Here is a 22,930-nt window from a genome sequence, read left to right on the forward strand (position 1 = left end):
ATGCACAGAGTCCAAGGGTTCCCCTTAGAGGTAAGATAGTGGCAAAAAGAGATAATACTAATGCTCTATTTTGTGGTAGTGTGGTCGAGCAGTAGGCTTATCCAAGGAGTAGTGTTAAGCATTTGTTGTACATACACATAGACAATAAATGAGGTACACACACTCAGAGACAAATCCAGCCAATAGGTTTTTGTATAGAAAAATATATTTTCTTAGTTTATTTTAAGAACCACAGGTTCAAATTCTACATGTAATATCTCATTCGAAAGGTATTGCAGGTAAGTACTTTAGGAACTTCAAATCATCAAAATTGCATGTATACTTTTCAAGTTATTCACAAATAGCTGTTTTAAAAGTGGACACTTAGTGCAATTTTCACAGTTCCTGGGGGAGGTAAGTTTTTGTTAGTTTTACCAGGTAAGTAAGACACTTACAGGGCTTAGTTCTTGGTCCAAGGTAGCCCACCGTTGGGGGTTCAGAGCAACCCCAAAGTCACCACACCAGCAGCTCAGGGCCGGTCAGGTGCAGAGTTCGAAGTGGTGCCCAAAACACATAGGCTAGAATGGAGAGAAGGGGGTGCCCCGGTTCCGGTCTGTTTGCAGGTAAGTACCCGCGTCTTCGGAGGGCAGACCAGGGGGGTTTTGTAGGGCACCGGGGGGGACACAAGTCCACACAGAAATTTCACCCACAGCGGCGCGGGGGCGGCCGGGTGCAGTGTAGAAACAAGCGTCGGGTTCGCAATGTTAGTCTATGAGAGATCTCGGGATCTCTTCAGCGCTGCCGGCAGGCAAGGGGGGGGTTCCTCGGGGAAACCTCCACTTGGGCAAGGGAGAGGGACTCCTGGGGGTCACTTCTCCAGTGAAAGTCCGGTCCTTCAGGTCCTGGGGGCTGCGGGTGCAGGGTCTCTCCCAGGCGTCGGGACTTCGGATTCAAAGAGTCGCGGTCAGGGGAAGCCTCGGGATTCCCTCTGCAGGCGGCGCTGTGGGGGCTCAGGGGGGACAGGTTTTGGTACTCACAGTATCAGAGTAGTCCTGGGGTCCCTCCTGAGGTGTTGGATCTCCACCAGCCGAGTCGGGGTCGCCGGGTGCAGTGTTGCAAGTCTCACGCTTCTTGCGGGGAGCTTGCAGGGTTCTTTCAAGGCTGCTGGAAACAAAGTTGCAGCCTTTCTTGGAGCAGGTCCGCTGTCCTCGGGAGTTTCTTGTCTTTTCGAAGCAGGGGCAGTCCTCAGAGGATGTCGAGGTCGCTGGTCCCTTTGGAAGGCGTCGCTGGAGCAGGATCTTTGGAAGGCAGGAGACAGGCCGGTGAGTTTCTGGAGCCAAGGCAGTTGTCGTCTTCTGGTCTTCCGCTGCAGGGGTTTTCAGCTAGGCAGTCCTTCTTCTTGTAGTTGCAGGAATCTAATTTTCTAGGGTTCAGGGTAGCCCTTAAATACTAAATTTAAGGGCGTGTTTAGGTCTGGGGGGTTAGTAGCCAATGGCTACTAGCCCTGAGGGTGGGTACACCCTCTTTGTGCCTCCTCCCAAGGGGAGGGGGTCACATCCCTAATCCTATTGGGGGAATCCTCCATCTGCAAGATGGAGGATTTCTAAAAGTTAGAGTCACCTCAGCTCAGGACACCTTAGGGGCTGTCCTGACTGGCCAGTGACTCCTCCTTGTTTTTCTCATTATTTTCTCCGGCCTTGCCGCCAAAAGTGGGGCCTGGCCGGAGGGGGCGGGCAACTCCACAAGCTGGAGTGTCCTGCTGGGTTGGCACAAAGGAGGTGAGCCTTTGAGGCTCACCGCCAGGTGTGACAATTCCTGCCTGGGAGAGGTGTTAGCATCTCCACCCAGTGCAGGCTTTGTTACTGGCCTCAGAGTGACAAAGGCACTCTCCCCATGGGGCCAGCAACATGTCTCGGTTTGTGGCAGGCTGCTAAAACTAGTCAGCCTACACAGATAGTCGGTTAAGTTTCAGGGGGCACCTCTAAGGTGCCCTCTGTGGTGTATTTTACAATAAAATGTACACTGGCATCAGTGTGCATTTATTGTGCTGAGAAGTTTGATACCAAACTTCCCAGTTTTCAGTGTAGCCATTATGGTGCTGTGGAGTTCGTGTTTGACAGACTCCCAGACCATATACTCTTATGGCTACCCTGCACTTACAATGTCTAAGGTTTTGTTTAGACACTGTAGGGGTACCATGCTCATGCACTGGTACCCTCACCTATGGTATAGTGCACCCTGCCTTAGGGCTGTAAGGCCTGCTAGAGGGGTGTCTTACCTATACTGCATAGGCAGTGAGAGGCTGGCATGGCACCCTGAGGGGAGTGCCATGTCGACTTACTCGTTTGGTCCTCACTAGCACACACAAGCTGGCAAGCAGTGTGTCTGTGCTGAGTGAGAGGTCTCCAGGGTGGCATAAGGCATGCTGCAGCCCTTAGAGACCTTCCTTGGCATCAGGGCCCTTGGTACTAGAAGTACCAGTTACAAGGGACTTATCTGGGTGCCAGGGTCTGCCAATTGTGGATACAAAAGTACAGGTTAGGGAAAGAACACTGGTGCTGGGGCCTGGTTAGCAGGCCTCAGCACACTTTCAATTGTAAACATAGCATCAGCAAAGGCAAAAAGTCAGGGGGCAACCATGCCAAGGAGGCATTTCCTTACACCAACTGACCCGCTTCCAGGAAGACAACAACACACTGGACATTTCCCAATCAGGATTCCGTAGGAACCACAGCACCGAGACCACCCTCATCGCCGCAACTGACAACATCAGGACCATGCTCGACAAGGGCGAAACCACCGCCCTCATCCTCTTGGACCTCTTGGCTGCTTTTGACACCATCTGCCACCACACCCTCTGCACTTGCCTCTACGACACAAGGATCCGCCACAAAGCTCTTGACTGAATCACGTCCTTCCTCTCCAGCCGAACGGAGAGAGTTCGCCTTCCTGTCGGGGGCCACCAAAACCATCTGCGGCGTTCCCCAAGGATCTTCTCTCAGCCCAACTCTTTTTAACATCTACATGGCACCGCTCGCCAACATCATCCGGTCCCACAACCTCAACATCATCCCCTACGCCAACGATACCCAGCTGATCCTCTCACTCACCAAGGACCCCGCCACCACCAAAACCAACCTCCACGGCGGTCTGCACGCCATCGCCACCTGGGTGTAGAAGAGCCGCCTCAAACTTTACTCGGACAAGACGGAGATCCTCATCCTCGGCTCCAACCGCTCCGCATGGGATGACTCCAGGTGGCCAGCCACCCTAGGAACCGCACCAACACTCATCTTCCACGCACGCAATCTAGGCCTCATCCTACACTCATTACTCACCATGACCCACCAAGTCAACAACGTCTCATCTTCCTGCTTTAACACCCTCTGCATGCTTCGCAAGATCTTTAGATGGATCCCCACCGAAACAAGATGGACGGTCACCCACGCTCTCGTCAGCAGCAGACTGAACTACGGAAACACGCTCTATGCAGGAACCACAGAAGAAACTACAACGTATACAGAACGCCTCCGCACGCCTCATCCCCAACATCCATCGCCGCGACCACATCTCAGCCCACCTCAGAGACCTGCACTGGCTCCCTGTCACCAAGAGGATCACCTTCAAACTCCTCATCCACACTCACAAAGCCCTTCACAATACAGGCCCGGCTTACCTCAACGAGCGACTCACCTTCCACACTCCCACCCGCCAAACTTGCCCTCGCCGCTATCCCTCCCATCCATCGAACTACAGCCGGTGGCAGATCCTTCTCCCACCTCGCCGCCAAGATCTGGAACACCCTCCCTGCCCACCTTCGACAGACCCACCCTCCTGACCTTCAGGAAACACCTCAAGACCTGATTATTCGAGCAGTAGCAGTCCTCCCCCCCCCCCAGCACCTTGAGACCCTAGCGGGTGAGTAGCGCGCTTTACAAATGTTTCATTGATTGATTGATTAAGTGAAACCTTTATGTAATACTGACCTCGGTGTTCTGTTTGCTGTGAAACTTAGGAGTGAAATTCTTTAAACAATTAAGGACCAGGTAGGGGAAAAGAAGGAACAAGAAATGCATCATGTTTCTTTAAAATATTGGGACAGGTTGAATGAAGGGGGGCCATTGAGATCTCCAAGTACAACTTTCAGCAAATAAAATCCACCAAATCGTTGTTTTCTAAAGAAGACAACATCCAGTCAGCTCAAACTTATTCACCAGGAACTACTCTTTGATAGCACTTTGATGCCTTATGCAAGATTCTGTGGGCACCATAGAAATCCTTAAACATCTTTTTTGCTTTTGAATGCCACCCCTTTGTTATTTCTTCCGAATAGTCTTCCCTGCAGTCCACAGAAAAGCATCCAGACTTTCATCAAAAGCCAGTCTTTGACAGGCAACATATCCGTTTCCCAGGGTCACAACATGTTCTGTAAAGATCTTAAATCGTCTGTGAATGTTACTTACAACTGAGCCGCACGTTCATTGTGAAAGGCTATGTAAATCTGTCTGACGTGAGCATTTGGGACATGTTTATCATTTCGGAGAAAGTTCTTTCAGACTCCAGATGCTGATGGTTTCCTGACAGAGTTACTTTCATGAGGTGTGCGGAGTTCCCTGATAGCACTTTGAATATCAAACGACAGAAGCTTGCGGCACTGGTGCCCCAGACAAAGCTGTCATTTTCAGCAAAATAAAATATACATCTATGATAAAGCATCATGCGAGAACCGCCACCTTCCTCTGCTTTAAGCTTCTGAAGTCGAAGCACAAAAATGCACGCTCAAAGGCTGATTTCGCACCAGGGGACACGTTTTAGTGGTGGCAGATTTAATAAACTACATAAACTGAAAATACTTGAAGAAACGAGGTTGTGCTGTAACTTCACGAAGTGATGTAAAGGCCTCTTTCGATCGAGTTCATGCTAAATGCGTAGTTATGTAAAGTGCTTAGACACCACAAAAAGTTGCATGCCCAAAACACATGGAGTAGGAAGAAACAACATACGGCCATGCAGCGCAAAGCGGGGAAGCAAAAGAAAAAAATAGTGCCCCACACTAAGCTATATGGCCGATCACGCAATCATCCATGTAACAGAGTGACAAACAAGAAGCATTTTCTTACACAGGACCGGCTTTAGGGGGGTGCAGCCGCACAGGGTGCTAACCTGAATTGGGGGAACGATGGCCTCAGGGGAGCGCCGTGTTTAGAAATAACTTAAATTAAATTTGCGATTTAACATCACCTGCTGAAAAGTTCCTTGTGCGGTCAACCTTCAGGAAGCAATTAAAATGTGAAGATACTTCTTGTGATTAATGTTCCTGTTAGGGAGAGAGATGGGAGTTTTGTCTAGCGGCAGCTTTGACTAGCCATAAAGTAGCGTAGAGGGTTAATATGCCTGTTGCAAAGAACAGAACTATATTTTATATATATGGATAACTGAGTGGATTAGTAGGGCAGCCTTTACAAGCGCTTCAAAACAAAATGAATGTATGTGAAGGGGAGGCTATGGAGAGATGAGGGGCACATTGCCCGGTAGTAGTGAGGGAATCCAAGGAGGTGGTCATGCGTTGGTGGTGCCAGAAGACACTGTTGCACAGGGCACCACTAGTGCTAAAGCCGGCCCTGTTCCTACGAAATCAAGGGCAGGCAAGGAACGAATGAAAGTGATGGGCGTGGTTAAAGCCCACAGATATACAGTACAAAATGTCGAATACAGCGCTTGCGCGCTGCCTAGCTCGACCTAGAACTGCCATTAAGACAGACACTGTCCTTGCTGCCGAGCACAGCCCTCTCTATTCGTTGCACACGTCTTCCAAGGCGCAGTTAAATCCAACACTCTCCCTCGGCTGAAAAATGAAAGAGGGCCAATTGGGTCAGAAAAGGGACACATTACAATAACTATTGAAATTGAGAGTGATATTTTGAAAGCTGATAAACTACCACCACCTCCTCTCATTTATGCCTGACGGACTCTGACCTGGCACCAGCCCCTCTAACATTAAAAGATCCACGGTCAGCAGCACCTGCTCCCTGAACAAGGGCACCGGGCTGTATCCGCACACTTCCTCTTCGGCTGCCTCTGCAGCCTACACGCAGCTCCCCACCACTTCCTGTTAGTCAAACAATGCAGCTTCCCAGGGACCGTGGCAAAACTCTCTCCCCGCCAAAAAAGAGTAGGGTGGCAGCGGAGGGGATGAGAGGCCCATGCTACAATGCACTTATAATTAAGAGCTCTAGGAATTTAGTAAGAATTCTTTTACGCAATATGCTAGAAAATCCCAAATTATCGTCTTCGTTAAAGATAGTGGACTCTTGAGAAGAAAGTTCAGTTGATAGCCTATAGTCCCAACAGTGACATTTTGGGAATAAAATGCGATTTACTGCCTGCATGCAGAACAGTGGAATTATGGAAATAAAGAGTGTGTCTTCAAATAGGACGTGCAGTGTAAGCGTACCGCCCAAAGCAGCAAGGCCAGACCAGCCACCTACAACTTGCTTTGGCGTTTGACTGTCTTGGCTGAGATGCAAAAAGCCTGAAAAGTAAATTATGTGGTTGTGCGTGCCAACCGTGGTAGCAATTCGTACACACACACCGCCACGTTGGTCTGAGTGCCATGGGCTTTCCAAAGCGGGCTCCAATTGGAGGGAGGTTCATTCATCTCGCGCTGTACTCCCCTGGGTTTGATAGCATCACCTAAGTCGAGTTTCGTTTTCCAAAGGAAAAGTTAATTGTTGTTGCATTTTGTGCTGAGCCAGGGAAAATATTTTTAGACGGGGAAATAATAAAACCCAAAACGGAACTTCTAATTTTAGCAAGTAAAGTTACCATCTCAGCCCTTCGTTATTCATAACAACTGCTTGTCTCAACACCAAAGCCTCACAGATATCTTATTTAAAACGTTACTGGTACCTGGAGGTAAACAAAACCCGCAATCGAAAAACAAAACAGCTTTCTTTTTCAAGAAGAAAACTACCTTATACAGTGCCCTCTTGGGCAATGTCCCAAAATCTGAAAGATTCTTGCAGTACATCCAGCACCTTCCCTTTCTGCTTTTACAGACCTTGAAAAACATGCTCACTGCAAAATCTTCACGTGACCTCATAATGCCCTTTCTGCTTTCTACAATAGCCTCTGCTATTTTATTTCTGCCATCCCTCTCTTACTTGACCTCACTGTTCACAGCTGATGCTCAGTTTCATGATATAACTAATGTACTCTCTTAGCGAATCCCCAGTTGCCATGTACACTCATTTTGTTTATCCCACTTGTACATTGGGCTGAGTTGTGCTGTCGGTTATCTGGATTGCATTGTTCATATATTGGAAAACAGTTATTTTTGTGTGCCTGGATTTATTTACTTATCTCATGGTTTGGTAGTAATCTAAGTTAAACTTTAAGTTTTCACACAATCCCCTTATTCAGCTTTCATATCCTGAGCTCTCTATACATAATCGTTGACATACTGTACATTACTTTAACAATGTATATTCCCTTTACACTAATGTTAACCGATTTTTCTCAGTTTAGTTCTTCTGCTTCTTTTATTTTTTAACGCTTTGTATAGTGTTATAAAATTCTTTAGCTAAATGCTTCTTTTACTCATATCATTGAAAACGATTTTGTAAAGCATTTGAAAATGTTTCCATTGTATTACTCCTATTATTGCTCTGAAACCTGGAGCGACTGAGTCCTTGAACTCACAAACAGTCTGCAGATAAAAATCATTATACTGTTTCACGGTTTTTGGCTTGAACCAAAAAGTAGAGGAGTTGCCCATCATGGAAGTGTAAATGAGACATTTACTTATTGTTTTGTATAACACATACTTCACATTGAATGAATGAATGATTTATAAAACGTGCATCTCCTTCATAAAGCATCCCAACGTTGGACCTGCAAGGATATACTCACATGCCGCTCTACCAATATTACAACAGGTGGGTTTTAAGATCTTTTCTAAATGTTGATTCCTGGGAAATGGCCTAAAGTGACAGGGTGGCGCCGGTTCCATTCCAAACATTATCAGTTCTGCAACCTCCGGGAGGGCGAATTTCGCGCTATGCTGTTGGTGAAAGCCCAAATGAGTACGAGGAAGAAGATTATTGTCCTCAGAATAAGTGAATAACTGCATGTTAACAACCTTCCTCAGCATTTTACCTATGGTAGGAAGCAGGAAATAGGAGTGAAAGTTAGATAACATTGATGGATCAGCAGACTGTTTTTAAAGAGGGGAATATCTTTAACTCTTTTCCAACAAGAAGGAACTACTGCTGACTCTAGCTAGCTGTTAAAAGTTGATTGAGGATGGGGACTATAGTCCCTGTGGAGGAGGCAAAAAACGCTGGAGGGCACGGAGACTAGGTGATCCAGATGTACAATCCAGAAGGGCCTTTTGTCTTTGAGCAATGAACATAGGGCCAGACATATTCAGGAAGCAGATCAATGTAGATGGTCAATATCAAGGTTTTAAAGTGCTGTACAAAGTTTTTAACCATTTGTGAAGAAGCATATAGAGAAAGAATTTCAGGTTCCCACACAAAGGGTTTGCAATACTAATATACAAGCCCCATGAAATGACTTACAGTGCTGCACTATACACACCCACACTCTCAGGCCTTCCACCGAGCACTAGTTTCTTTGCTGCTGTCTTTGTGGCAGTCCTTTTCTGTTTGAATTTCAGAGTTCATGTCTGTTCTCTTGCAGCTTCATTCTTTTACAGAAGAAAAAAATATATCGGTTTAAGCAAATTATTTTGTACAACATCCACCTGCGCTCTGTGACAACCAGATCTCACAGGTCCAGAGGCAAAAGCCAACCCTAGCTTTGGGTTTTGTCTGCTCCGCAGTGGCATGGACCAGCCATTCATGCGCACCAACCATATGTATGGGCAAAGTTTTGGAGAGGTTGGAATAGTTACATAGAGTACAAGGAGATCAAAAGTTGTAGATGGGTATAGTGGTGAAAACAACAGTAGGATTATACTATTTTTATAGTTTGCCTTGTTGTTAGTAGTTGCATTTGTAGAAGAATGGATACATAAATAGTCTAAACAGTCTGGTGTAATAGAGTAATGTACTGAGTATACGTGCAGTAAGAGGAGAGTTATCATAAGTCATACAATGATTGGGGAAAAAAAGTGAGAGTAAGAAGGATCCGAGTGAGGAGCACCTGGATATCATCAGCATATGAGAGGGTCACCAACCCATAAGATGAAATGAGTTTTGATAAAAGGACAACATATACATTAAATAATGCAGGCTTACTGTCCTGTGGCACCCCAAAAGTTAGCTGCTTGCTGGACGACGTATGGGGAGCAACCCAGATATCTTACTCTCTCACTATGAAGACAGATTTTGGCCAACGCCAAGCAGGAACTTCGACGCCTAAGTCCGTCATGCGCTGCAACGAGATGGAATGTGAAGACGGACAAGAGGGTGTGCTGAGGCCTGCAAGGCTCTGGAGACCAGTCGGGCCTACCATGGTGGATAGAGTTTCGGGGTGTACTCATTTGATTCAGAAGTAGGTGATTCTCTAGTTGTGCTTTGTAGGCTGGGAACAAAGGGTCCTGCCGTATTTCGATGAAATGTTATCTAAAATGTTATGAATCTTAGAAGCAAGGCATGACAAATATAGAGATCCTGTGTGTTAACTAGGCTGTCTCACCTTTCGGACACTATACAACTGGCAGTTAAAAATATCAATAAGTAGTAGGACATAAAATACAGTCTAATGAACCGAATGTTATACAAAAAACAACCTGAAACTACATTTAGGGGAACAAATGTCATCGTTTTATGTACTCGTGTTTAGTTTGGCAGCCCTGGTCTGCCTCCCTTGCCAATCAAGTATTTTGTACCAACCTGTTTGGCAGGGTTGAGGGTTGGTCTTCAGGTGTATTTAGATGCAAAGATACATTAGTTCCGGGAAAGGCTTATTTTCTTGCAGGGAAGAACTGGCACAGTGCGCTGTAAAAATATATCAACAGTGCTCAGAAACCTGGTTGACTTCTGCCAAGGTTTGCTCATCTCTTTGTTTTTTTCCTTAAATCGGTGAAATAAAAATGTTTGAAAGCACTGATCTATGTATTGATGTGTAGTGAAACATTCTCATCAAAGGCAGCCTGCACTACCAGGTAATGATGTTATGCAGGGATTCACAAGTGTCCTATAAATGCACGTTTTGGATGGGGAAATGGGATCATTTTTGCCAATTTTCTTACCAGATTTGCATAAAAATAACAACCGTGTCAACAAAATCCTGGCTAGGTGGCAGCTCTCGTCCCATCTAGAATATGAACCACTCATTGTTTTGAGGATTTTTAGGTCCCCGGGCAAGACATATTGTGGGGCCTCCAGTTAGTAGAGTTTTTTTTTATTTTATTACCCATTTTCTGCTAATTGAAGCCTGTAAGATGCGGAACAAACGTTCAGAAACGGGATTCACACAAAAATAATTGAAATATGTCTTTCCAGGGGCCCAAAAATCTTAAAAAGGACACGGCCAAAAGAGACAGAATCAGATGCAGAGGTAGTTGGAGACAGAGGAAAGAGGCTGAGATATTGAAGTAGGCAATGTTAAGCTAGAGAGAAAGTTTACTTTCCCAAGGGCAATTGATTGCCCTGGGCAATTGCCCACTTTGCACATGCTTTGACACGTTCCTGGAACTACTAAAAACTTGTTGGAACCTTGAAATCGCTCCACAAGACCAGAATACGATTCTTTAAGAGTGCAGGGCAGATTACAAAGAATACATGAACCTCATCGTATGCCAAGCACGCTTGTTGTGTGTTAAAGGTAAGACGGTATGGATGGATTAACCACCCGCTGCCATCCATGTTTCTGAGAGCAATACAATTAATTCCAGTTATAAGTGTAAGCTCCAATCGATCAGTGAATATAAGTTGCGTTTATTATTTTCAAATATTATGTATTTTTACTTTTGACTTATGCCTAACAAAATCAAACAGAAATTGCAGCATGCAAATATATTTCTGGAGCATAAGTCTACTGACCGAGATGGCGGATCTCACTCATCCTCCTTAAGTCGTCAGCAATCCATTTTTTAAATAATTTGTTTAAACCTTTAAGCATACAAAACAAAATGTCATAACATATACATTGGCAGAAGGCATCTTAACTGTGGCAAGAACAAATCTGAATCAATGGGCATAAGGAAATGCCTCCTTGGCATGGTTACCCCCTGACTTTTTGCCTTTGCTGATGCTAAGTTTTGATTTGAAAGTGTGCTGAGGCCTGCTGTAGGAAGTTGTCTCTGTATGTGCTATTTCAAAGTAAGGAATAGCATGCACAGAGTCCAAGGGTTCCCCTTAGAGGTAAAATAGTGGTAAAAAGAGATAATACTAATGCTCTATTTTGTGGTAGTGTGGTCGAGCAGTAGGCTTATCCAAGGAGTAGTGTTAAGCATTTGTTGTACATACACATAGACAATAAATGAGGTACACACACTCAGAGACAAATCCAGCCAATAGGTTTTTGTATAGAAAAATATCTTTTCTTAGTTTATTTTAAGAACCACAGGTTCAAATTTAACATGTAATATCTTGTTCGAAAGGTATTGCAGGTAAGTACTTTAGGAACTTCAAATCATAAAAATTGCATGTATACTTTTCAAGTTATTGACAAATAGCTGTTTTAAAAGTGGACACAGTGCAATTTTCACAGTTCCTGGGGGAGGTAAGTTTTTGTTAGTTTTACCAGGTAAGTAGGACACTTACAGGGTTCAGTTCTTGGTCCAAGGTAGCCCACCGTTGGGGGTTCAGAGCAACCCCAAAGTCACCACACCAGCAGCTCAGGGCCGGTCAGGTGCAGAGTTCAAAGTGGTGCCCAAAACACATAGGCTAGAATGGAGAGAAGGGGGTGCCCCGGTTCCGGTCTGCTTGCAGGTAAGTACCCGCGTCTTCGGAGGGCAGACCAGAGGGGTTTTGTAGGGCACCGGGGGGGACACAAGCCCACACAGAAATCTCACCCTCAGCAGCACGGGGGCGGCCGGGTGCAGTGTAGAAACAAGCGTCGGGTTCGCAATGTTAGTCTATGAGAGATCTCGGGATCTCTTCAGCGCTGCAGGCAGGCAAGGGGGGGATTCCTCGGGGAAACCTCCACTTGGGCAAGGGAGAGGGACTCCTGGGGGTCACTTCTCCAGTGAAAGTCCGGTCCTTCAGGTCCTGGGGGCTGCGGGTGCAGGGTCTCTCCCAGGCGTCGGGACTTTGGATTCAAAGAGTCGCGGTCAGGGGAAGCCTCGGGATTCCCTCTGCAGGCGGCGCTGTGGGGGCTCAGGGGGGACAGGTTTTGGTACTCACAGTATCAGAGTAGTCCTGGGGTCCCTCCTGAGGTGTTGGATCTCCACCAGCCGAGTCGGGGTCGCCGGGTGCAGTGTTGCAAGTCTCACGCTTCTTGCGGGGAGCTTGCAGGGTTCTTTCAAGGCTGCTGGAAACAAAGTTGCAGCCTTTCTTGGAGCAGGTCCGCTGTCCTCGGGAGTTTCTTGTCTTTTCGAAGCAGGGGCAGTCCTCAGAGGATGTCGAGGTCGCTGGTCCCTTTGGAAGGCGTCGCTGGAGCAGGATCTTTGGAAGGCAGGAGACAGGCCGGTGAGTTTCTGGAGCCAAGGCAGTTGTCGTCTTCTGGTCTTCCTCTGCAGGGGTTTTCAGCTAGGCAGTCCTTCTTCTTGTAGTTGCAGGAATCTAATTTTCTAGGGTTCAGGGTAGCCCTTAAATACTAAATTTAAGGGCGTGTTTAGGTCTGGGGGGTTAGTAGCCAATGGCTACTAGCCCTGAGGGTGGGTACACCCTCTTTGTGCCTCCTCCCAAGGGGAGGGGGTCACAATCCTAACCCTATTGGGGGAATCCTCCATCTGCAAGATGGAGGATTTCTAAAAGTTAGAGTCACTTCAGCTCAGGACACCTTAGGGGCTGTCCTGACTGGCCAGTGACTCCTCCTTGTTGCTTTCTTTGTTCCCTCCAGCCTTGCCGCCAAAAGTGGGGGCCGTGGCCGGAGGGGGCGGGCAACTCCACTAAGCTGGAGTGCCCTGCTGGGCTGTGACAAAGGGGTGAGCCTTTGAGGCTCACCGCCAGGTGTCACAGCTCCTGCCTGGGGGAGGTGTTAGCATCTCCACCCAGTGCAGGCTTTGTTACTGGCCTCAGAGTGACAAAGGCACTCTCCCCATGGGGCCAGCAACATGTCTCTGGTGTGGCAGGCTGCTGGAACTAGTCAGCCTACACAGACAGTCGGTTAAGTTTCAGGGGGCACCTCTAAGGTGCCCTCTGGGGTGTATTTTACAATAAAATGTACACTGGCATCAGTGTGCATTTATTGTGCTGAGAAGTTTGATACCAAACTTCCCTGTTTTCAGTGTAGCCATTATGGTGCTGTGGAGTTCGTGTTTGACAAACTCCCAGACCATATACTCTTATGGCTACCCTGCACTTACAATGTCTAAGGTTTTGTTTAGACACTGTAGGGGTACCATGCTCATGCACTGGTACCCTCACCTATGGTATAGTGCACCCTGCCTTAGGGCTGTAAGGCCTGCTAGAGGGGTGTCTTACCTATACTGCATAGGCAGTGAGAGGCTGGCATGGCACCCTGAGGGGAGTGCCATGTCGACTTACTCGTTTTGTCCTCACTAGCACACACAAGCTGGCAAGCAGTGTGTCTGTGCTGAGTGAGAGGTCTCCAGGGTGGCATAAGACATGCTGCAGCCCTTAGAGACCTTCCTTGGCATCAGGGCCCTTGGTACTAGAAGTACCAGTTACAAGGGACTTATCTGGCTGCCAGGGTCTGCCAATTGTGGATACAAAAGTACAGGTTAGGGAAAGAACACTGGTGCTGGGGCCTGGTTAGCAGGCCTCAGCACACTTTCAATTGTAAACATAGCATCAGCAAAGGCAAAAAGTCAGGGGGCAACCATGCCAAGGAGGCATTTCCTTACACCTGCTAACCAGGCCCCAGCACCAGTGTTCTTTCCCTAACCTGTACTTTTGTTTCCACAATTGGCACACCCTGGCATCCAGGTAAGTCCCTTGTAACTGGTACCCCTGGTACCAAGGGCCCTGATGCCAGGGAAGGTCTCTAAGGGCTGCAGCATATCTTATGCCACCCTGGGGACCCCTCACTCAGCACAGACACACTGCTTGTCAGCTTGTATGTGCTAGTGGGGATAAAAAGACTAAGTCAAGATAGCACTCCCCTCAGGGTGCCATGCCAACCTCACACTGCCTACAAGTCACCCCTCTAGCAGGCCTTACAGCCCTAAGGCAGGGTGCACTATACCACAGGTGAGGGCATAAGTGCATGAGCACTATGCCCCTACAGTGTCTAAGCAAAACCTTAGACATTGTAAGTGCAGGGTAGCCATAAGAGTATATGGTCTGGGAGTCTGTCATGCATGAACTCCACAGCACCATAATGGCTACACTGAAAACTGTGAAGTTTGGTATCAAACTTCTCAGCACAATAAATGCGCACTGATGCCAGTGTACATTTTATTGTAACATACACCCCAGAGTGCACCTTAGAGGTGCCCCCTGAAACCTTAACCGACTATCCGTGTAGGCTGACTAGTTTTAGCAGCCTGCCACACACCAGACATGTTGCTGGCCACATGGGGAGAGTGCCTTTGTCACTCTGTGGCTAGTAACAAAGCATGTACTGGGTGGAGATGCTTATCACCTCCCCCTGCAGGAACTGTAACACCTGGCGGTGAGCCTCAAAGGCTCACCCCCTTTGTTACAGCACCCCTGGGCATTCCAGCTAGTGGAGTTGCCCGCCCCCTCCGGCCATGGCCCCACTTTTGGCGGCAAGGCCGGAGGAGATAATGAGAAAAACAAGGAGGAGTCACTGGCCAGTCAGGACAGCCCCTAAGGCATCCTGAGCTGAGGTGACTCTGACTTTTAGAAATCCTCCATCTTGCAGATGGAGGATTCCCCCAATAGGGATAGGAATGTGCCCCCCTCCCCTCGGGAGGAGGCACAAAGAGGGTGTAGCCACCCTCAGGGCTAGTAGCCATTGGCTACTAAACCCCCAGACCTAAACACACCCCTAAATTTAGTATTTAGGGGCTCCCCAGAACCTAGGAACTCAGATTCCTGCAACCTAAGAAGAAGAGGGCTGCTGAACTGAAAAACACTGCAGAGAAGACGGAGACATCAACTGCTTTGGCCCCAACTCTACCGGCCTGTCTCCCCACTTCTAAAGACAGTGCTCCAGCGACGCTTTCCCCAGGGACCAGCGACCTCTGAAGCCTCAGAGGACTGCCCTGCATCTAGAAGGACCAAGAACTCCAGAGGACAGCGGCTCTGTTCACCAAAGACTGCAACTTTGCAACAAAGAAGCAACTTTGAAACAACACGCGTTTCCCGCCGGAAGCGTGAGACTTGGCACTCTGCACCCAACGACCCCGGCTCGACTTGTGGAGAACAATCACTTCAGGGAGGACTCCCCGGCGACTGCGAGACCGTGAGTAGCCAGAGTTGACCCCCCTGAGCCCCCACAGCTACGCCTGCAGAGGGAATCCCGAGGCTCCCCCTGACCGCGACTGCCTGCTTCAAAGACCCGACACCTGGTAAAGGCACTGCATCCGCAGCCCCCAGGACCTGAAGGATCCGACTCCAGTGCAGGAGCGACCCCCAGGAGGCCCTCTCCCTGGCCCAGGTGGTGCCTGCCTGCATCATTGAAGAGACCCCTTGGTCTCCCATTGCTTTCTATTGAAAACCCGACGATTGTTTGCACACTGCATCCGGCCGCCCCCGTGCCGCTGATGGTGTACTTTCTGTGTGGACTTGTGTCCCCCCCGGTGCCCTACAAAACCCCCATGGTCTGCCCTCCGAAGACGCGGGTACTTACCTGCTGGCAGACTGGAACCGGGGCACCCCCTTCTCCATTGAAGCCTAGGCGTTTTGGGCACCACTTTGACCTCTGCACCTGACTGGCCCTGAGCCGCTGGTGTGGTAACTTTGGGGTTGCGCTGAACCCCCAACGGTGGGCTACCTTCGACCCAAACTTGAACCCCATAGGTGGTTTACTTACCTGCAAAAACTAACAAACTCTTACTCCCCCCAGGAACTGTTGAAAATTGCAGTGTCTAGTTTTAAAATAGCTATATGTGATTTATGTGAAAACTGTATATGCTATTTTGCGAATTCAAAGTTCCTAAAGTACCTACCTGCAATACCTTTCATTTGAAGTATTACATGTAAATCTTGAACCTGTGGTTCTTAAAATAAACTAAGAAAATATATGTTTCTATACAAAAACCTATTGGCCTGGAATTGTTTCTGAGTGTGTGTTCCTCATTTATTGCCTGTGTGTGTAAAACAAATGCTTAACACTACTCCTTTGATAAGCCTACTGCTCGACCACACTACCACAAAATAGAGCATTAGAATTATCTCTTTTTGCCACTATCTTACCTCTAAGGGGAACCCTTGGACTCTGTGCATACTATTCCTTACTTTGAAGTAGTGCATACAGAGCCAACTTCCTACATTGGTGGATCAGCGGTGGGGTACAAGACTTTGCATTTGCTGGACTACTCAGCCAGTACCTGATCACACGACTAAATTCCAAAAATTGTCATTAGAAACTGATTTTTGAAATTTTAGCTATTTTTCTAAATTTTTAAAAAGTCCTGCTAGGGCCTTGTGTTTGTCCCTGTTAGCATTTCTTTTAGAGTTTAAAAGTTTTGTAAAAGTTTGAATTAAGTTCTAGAGATAGTTTTAGATTCTTAAAAAGTATTCCAACTTTTAGAAACATAATGTCTAATGCAGAAGAGAATGTGATGGAACTCGACATCACACCTTACCTCCATCTTAGGATGAGAGAGTTAAGGTCTCTCTGCAAATTAAAAAATATTAAAGCTGGTTTAAACCCTACCAAATTACAGCTCCAGGAGCTTTTGGCAGAGTTTGCCAAAGACAACCCCGCTGAGGATGACCTCCCAGAGGGGGAAACTAGTGATGAGGAGGTGAATTCCCCCACTCCACTCCTAGTTAGGGAGAACAGGGCCCCTCAAACCCTGACTCCAACTGTGATAGTCAGAGATACTGGTTCTCTCACAGGAGAGTCCAGTAACTCTGGAATCATTGAGGACAGCCTCAATGAAGAGCACCTCCTGCTAGCCAGGATGGCCAAAAGATTGGCTTTAGAGAGACAGCTCCTAGCCATAGAAAGGGAAAGACAAGAGATGGGTTTTGGTCCCATCAATGGTGGCAGCAACATAAATAGGGTCAGAGATTCTCCTGACATGTTGAAAATCCCTAAAGGGATTGTAACTAAATATGAAGATGGTGATGACATCACCAAATGTTTCACAGCTTTTGAGAGGGCTTGTGCTACCAGAAAAGTAAACAGATCTCACTGGGGTGCCCTCCTTTGGGAAATGTTCACTGGAAAGTGTAGGGATAGACTCCTCACACTCTCTGGAAAAGATGCAGAATCCTATGACCTCATGAAGGCTACCCTGATTGAGGGCTTTGGATTCTCCACTGAGGAGTATAGAATTAGGTTCAGGGGGGCTCAAAAATCCTCGAGCCAGACCTGGGTTGATTTTGTGGACTACTCAGTGAAAACACTGGATGGCTGGATTCAAGGCAGTGGTGTAAATGATTATGATGGGCTGTACAATTTATTTGTGAAAGAACACCTATTGAGTAATTGTTCAAATGATAAACTGCACCAGCATCTGGTAGACCTAGGACCAATTTCTCCCCAAGAATTGGGAAAGAAGGCGGACCATTGGGTCAAGACTAGGGTGACCAAGACTTCCACAGGGGGTGACCAAAAGAAAGGGGTCACAAAGCCTCCCCAGGGGAAGAGTGTTGAGACATCCAAAGGGAAAAATAGTAGAGTCTTCTACAGGCCCCCAAAAACCTGCTCAGGAGGGTGGGCCCAGAGCCTCTTCACAATCCAATTTTCGGTACAAGGGTAAAAACTTTGATCCCAAAAAGGCCTGGTGTCGTAGCTGTAATCAGCCTGGACACCAAACTGGAGACAAGGCCTGTCCCAAGAAAGGTTCCACTTCAAACTCTACTCCAGCTAACACTGGAATGGTCAGTCTCCAAGTGGGATCAACAGTGTGCCCAGAGCAAATCAGGTGTCACGCTGAAGCTACATTAGTCTCTGAGGGTGGGGTGGATTTAGCCACACTGGCTGCCTGGCCCCCTAACATGCAAAAATACAGGCAGCAGCTCTTAATTAATGGGACAAGTGTAGAAGGCCTGAGGGATACAGGTGCCAGTGTCACCATGGTGACAGAGAAACTGGTTTCCCCTGGTCAATACCTGGCTGGACAAACTTATCCAGTCACCAACGCTGACAATCAGACTAAAGTACATCCTATGGCTATGATAACTTTAGAGTGGGGAGGGGTCAATGGCCTGAAACAGGTGGTGGTCTCCTCAAATATCCCTTTAGACTGTTTGCTTGGAAATGACCTGGAGTCCCCAGCATGGGCTGAGGTAGAACTGAAAACCCATGCAGCCATGCTGGGTATCCCTGAACTGGTGTGTGTCAAGACAAGGGCACAGTGCAAGGCTCAGGGTGAAGAAGTGGTGTTGAAGCCTGGAAAAAGGGCCCAAACCACCAAGAGAAAAGGAAAGAAGACTGGGGAACCAGCTTCCACACAACAAGAAAAACAGAACCTCTCTTCTCAGGAAGAAGTTCTGGCCTCTGAGGGAACTGAGCCTCTGGAGTTAGAACCTTATCAGGTTGAGCTCCTAGGCCCAGGGGGACCCTCAAGGGAGCAGTTGTATAAGGGACAAAAAATTGTCCCTCTCTTGAAGGCCTTAGACAGCAAGCTGCTGAAGAGTCCAATGGAAAGATAACAGGAACACATAGGGTCTATTGGGAAGATGGACTCCTTTACACTGAGGCAAGAGATCCCAAACCTGGTGCCACTAGGAGAGTGGTAGTGCCTCAGGAGTTTAGGAAGTTCATTCTGACCTTAGCCCAGATATTCCTCTTGCTGGGCATTTGGGACAGACCAAGACGTGGGAGAGACTAGTCAACGACTTCTATTGGCCCAACATGTCCCAGAAGGTCAAGGAGTTTTGTGTCTCCTGTGCCACCTGTCAAGCCAGTGGTAAGACAGGTGGACACCCAAAGGCCCCCCTCATTCCATTTCCAGTGGTGGGGGTCCCCTTTGAAAGAGTGGGTGTGGACATAGTGGGTCCACTTGAACCTCCCACAACCTCAGGGAACCAATACATACTAGTAGTAGTGGATCATGCTACTAGATACCCTGAAGCAATTCCCCTTATGTCGACTACTGCCCCTGCAGTAGCCAAAACACTCATTGGTATTTTTACCAGAGTGGGTTTTCCTAAGGAGGTGGTGCCTGACAGAGGTACCAACTTTATGTCAGCATACCTAAAACACATGTGGAATCAGTGTGGGGTGACTTACAAATTCACCACACCATACCATCCAAAAACCAATGGTCTTGTTGAAAGGTTTAACAAGACATTGAAAGGCATGATCATGGGGCTCCCTGAAAAACTCAAAAGGAGATGGGCTGTCCTCTTGCCATGTCTGCTTTTCGCTTACAGAGAGGTGCCTCAGAAGGGAGTAGGGTTTTGCCCCTTTGAACTTCTGTTTGGCCATCCTGTAAGGGGACCACTAGCTATTGTGAAAGAAGGCTGTGAGAGACCTCTTCATGAGCCTAAGCAAGATATAGTGGACTATGTACTAGGCCTACGTTCCAGGATGGCAGAGTACATGGAAAAGGCAAGCAAAAACCTTGAGGCCAGCCAACAGCTCCAGAGGTTTTGGTATGACCAAAAGGCTGCTATGGTTGAATTTCAACCAGGGCAGAAAGTCTGGGTTTTGGAACCTGTGGCTCCTAGGGCATTTCAGGACAGATGGAGTGGCCCTTACCCAGTGCTAGCAAAGAAGAGTCAGGTCACCTACCTGGTGGACCTAGGCACTAACAGGACCCCCAAGAGGGTGATCCATGTGAACCGCCTCAAGCTCTTCTATGACAGGGCTGATGTGAATCTGTTAATGGTAACAGATGAGGACCAGGAATCTGAGAGTGAACCTCTCCCTGATCTCCTCTCCACAAACCCTAAAGATGGCTCAGTTGATGGAGTGATCTTCTCAGACACCCTCTCTGGCCAACAGCAATCTGACTGTAGGAAGGTCCTGCAACAGTTTGCTGAGCTCTTTTCCCTAACCCCAACCCCTGGTCAGACACACCTGTGTACCCATGATGTGGACACAGGAGACAGCATGCCTGTCAAAAACAAAATATTCAGACAGTCTGACCAAGTTAAGGAAAGCACCAAGGTGGAAGTCTACAAGATGCTGGAATTGGGAGTCATTGAGCACTCTGACAGCCCCTGGGCTAGCCTAGTGGTCTTAGTCCCCAAACCTCACACCAAAGATGGAAAGAGAGAGATGAGGTTTGTGTGGACTACAGAGGAATTAATTCTGTCACCAAGACAGATGCCCATCCCATTCCAAGGGCAGATGAACTCATTGACAAATTAGGTGCTGCCAAATTCCTACGTACCTTTGACTTGACAGCAGGGTACTGGCAAATCAAAATGGCACCAGGAGCAAAAGAAAAGACAGCATTCTCCACACCTGATGGGCATTATCAGTTTACTGTTATGCCCTTTGGTTTAAAGAATGTCCCTGCCACCTTCCAAAGGTTGGTGAATCAAGTCCTTTCTGGCTTGGAGTCCTTTAGTGCAGCTTATCTCGACGATATTGCTGTCTTTAGCTCCAGCTGGCAGGATCACCTGGTCCACCTGAAGAAGGTTTTGAAGGCTCTGCAATTAGCAGGCCTCTCTATCAAGGCATCCAAATGCCAGATAGGGCAGGGAACTGTGGTTTACTTGGGACACCTTGTAGGTGGAGGCCAAGTTCAGCCACTCCAGCCTAAGATCCAGACTATTCTGGACTGGACAGCTCCAAAAACCCAGACTCAAGTCAGGGCATTCCTTGGCTTGAATGGGTACTACAGGAGGTTTGTGAAGGGATATGGATCCATAGTGACAGCCCTCACAGAACTCACCTCCAAGAAAATGCCCAAGAAGGTAAACTGGACTGTAGAATGCCAACAGGCCTTTGACACCCTGAAACAAGCAATGTGCACAGCACCAGTTCTCAAAGCTCCAGATTACTCCAAGCAGTTCATTGTGCAGACAGATGCCTCTGAACATGGGATAGGGGCAGTTTTGTCCCAAACAAATGATGATGGCCTTGACCAGCCTGTTGCTTTAATTAGCAGGAGGTTACTCCCCAGGGAGCAGCGTTGGAGTGCCATTGAGAGGGAGGCCTTTGCAGTGGTTTGGTCCCTGAAGAAGCTGAGACCATACCTCTTTGGTACTCACTTTGTAGTTCAGACTGACCACAGACCTCTCAGATGGCTGATGCAAATGAAAGGTGAAAATCCAAAACTGTTGAGGTGGTCCTTCTCCCTACAGGGAATGGACTTTATAGTGGAACACAGACCTGGGACTGCCCATGCCAATGCAGATGGCCTTTCCAGGTTCTTCCACTTCAAAAATGAAGACTCTTTTGGGAAAGGTTAGTCTCATACTCTTTCGTTTGGGGGAGGGGGGTTGTGTAAGGAAATGCCTCCTTGGCATGGTTACCCCCTGACTTTTTGCCTTTGCTGATGCTAAGTTTTGATTTGAAAGTGTGCTGAGGCCTGCTAACCAGGCCCCAGCACCAGTGTTCTTTCCCTAACCTGTACTTTTGTTTCCACAATTGGAACACCCTGGCATCCAGGTAAGTCCCTTATAACTGGTACCCCTGGTACCAAGGGCCCTGATGCCAGGGAAGGTCTCTAAGGGCTGCAGCATATCTTATGCCACCCTGGGGACCCCTCACTCAGCACAGACACACTGCTTGTCAGCTTGTGTGTGCTAGTGGGGATAAAAAGACTAAGTCGACATGGCACTCCCCTCAGGGTGCCATGCCAACCTCACACTGCCTACAGGTATAGATAAGTCACCCCTCTAGCAGGCCTTACAGCCCTAACGCAGGGTGCACTATACCATAGGTGAGGGCATAAGTGCATGAGCACTATGCCCCTACAGTTTCTAAGCAAAACCTTAGACATTGTAAGTGCAGGGTAGCCATAAGAGTATATGGTCTGGGAGTCTGTCATGCACGAACTCCACAGCACCATAATGGCTACACTGAAAACTGTGAAGTTTGGTATCAAACTTCTCAGCACAATAAATGCACACTGATGCCAGTGTACATTTTATTGGAACATGCACCCCAGAGGGCACCTTAGAGGTGCCCCCTGAAACCTTAACCGACTATCCGTGTAGGCTGACTAGTTGTAGCAGCCTGCCACACAGCAGACATGTTGCTGGCCACATGGGGAGAGTGCCTTTGTCACTCTGTGGCTAGTAACAAAGCCTGTACTGGGTGGAGATGCTTATCACCTCCCCCTGCAGGAACTGTAACACCTGGCGGTGAGCCTCAAAGGCTCACCCCCTTTGTTACAGCCCCCCAGCGCATTGCAGCTAGTGGAGTTGCCCGCCCCTCCGGCCACCGCCCCACTTTTGGTGGCAAGGCCGGAGGAGATAATGAGAAAAACAAGGAGGAGTCACTGGCCAGTCAGGACAGCCCCTAAGGCATCCTGAGCTGAGGTGACTCTTTTAGAAATCCTCCATCTTGCAGATGGAGGATTCCCCCAATAGGGATAGGAATGTGCCCCCCTCCCCTCGGAAGGAGGCACAAAGAGGGTGTAGCCACCCTCAGGGCTAGTAGCCATTGGCTACTAACCCCCCAGACCTAAACACACCCCTAAATTTAGTATTTAGGGGCTCCCCAGAACCTAGGAACTCCGATTCCTGCAACCTAAGAAGAAGAAGACTGCTGAACTGAAAAACCCTGCAGAGAAGACGGAGACACCAACTGCTTTGGCCCCAGCTCTACCAGCCTGTCTCCTCACTTCTAAACACACTGCTCCAGCGAC

At 47.9% G+C, this 22,930-nt stretch overlaps 1 protein-coding gene across 4 annotated transcripts in view; it reads right to left on the bottom strand.

Moving 5' to 3' along the window:
* Nucleotides 1–22,930, bottom strand: part of RHBDD3 (rhomboid domain containing 3) — a 179,550-nt gene that overhangs the window by 83,510 nt on the left and 73,110 nt on the right. Inside the window, exon 1 of one of the 4 annotated variants that reach the window (XM_069214571.1) lies at nucleotides 6,002–6,075. The exons of 1 other annotated variant lie outside the window; for it this stretch is intronic. The gene's annotated coding sequence lies outside the window, so the exon portion shown is untranslated. Of the gene's footprint in view, nucleotides 1–5,220; nucleotides 6,076–22,930 lie in introns of those variants that run through there. 2 more of the 4 variants (XM_069214568.1, XM_069214570.1) reach the window with 2 other exon arrangements.

This window comes from Pleurodeles waltl, chromosome 11 (assembly GCF_031143425.1).
Source record: "Pleurodeles waltl isolate 20211129_DDA chromosome 11, aPleWal1.hap1.20221129, whole genome shotgun sequence".
NCBI lineage: Eukaryota > Metazoa > Chordata > Amphibia > Caudata > Salamandridae > Pleurodeles > Pleurodeles waltl.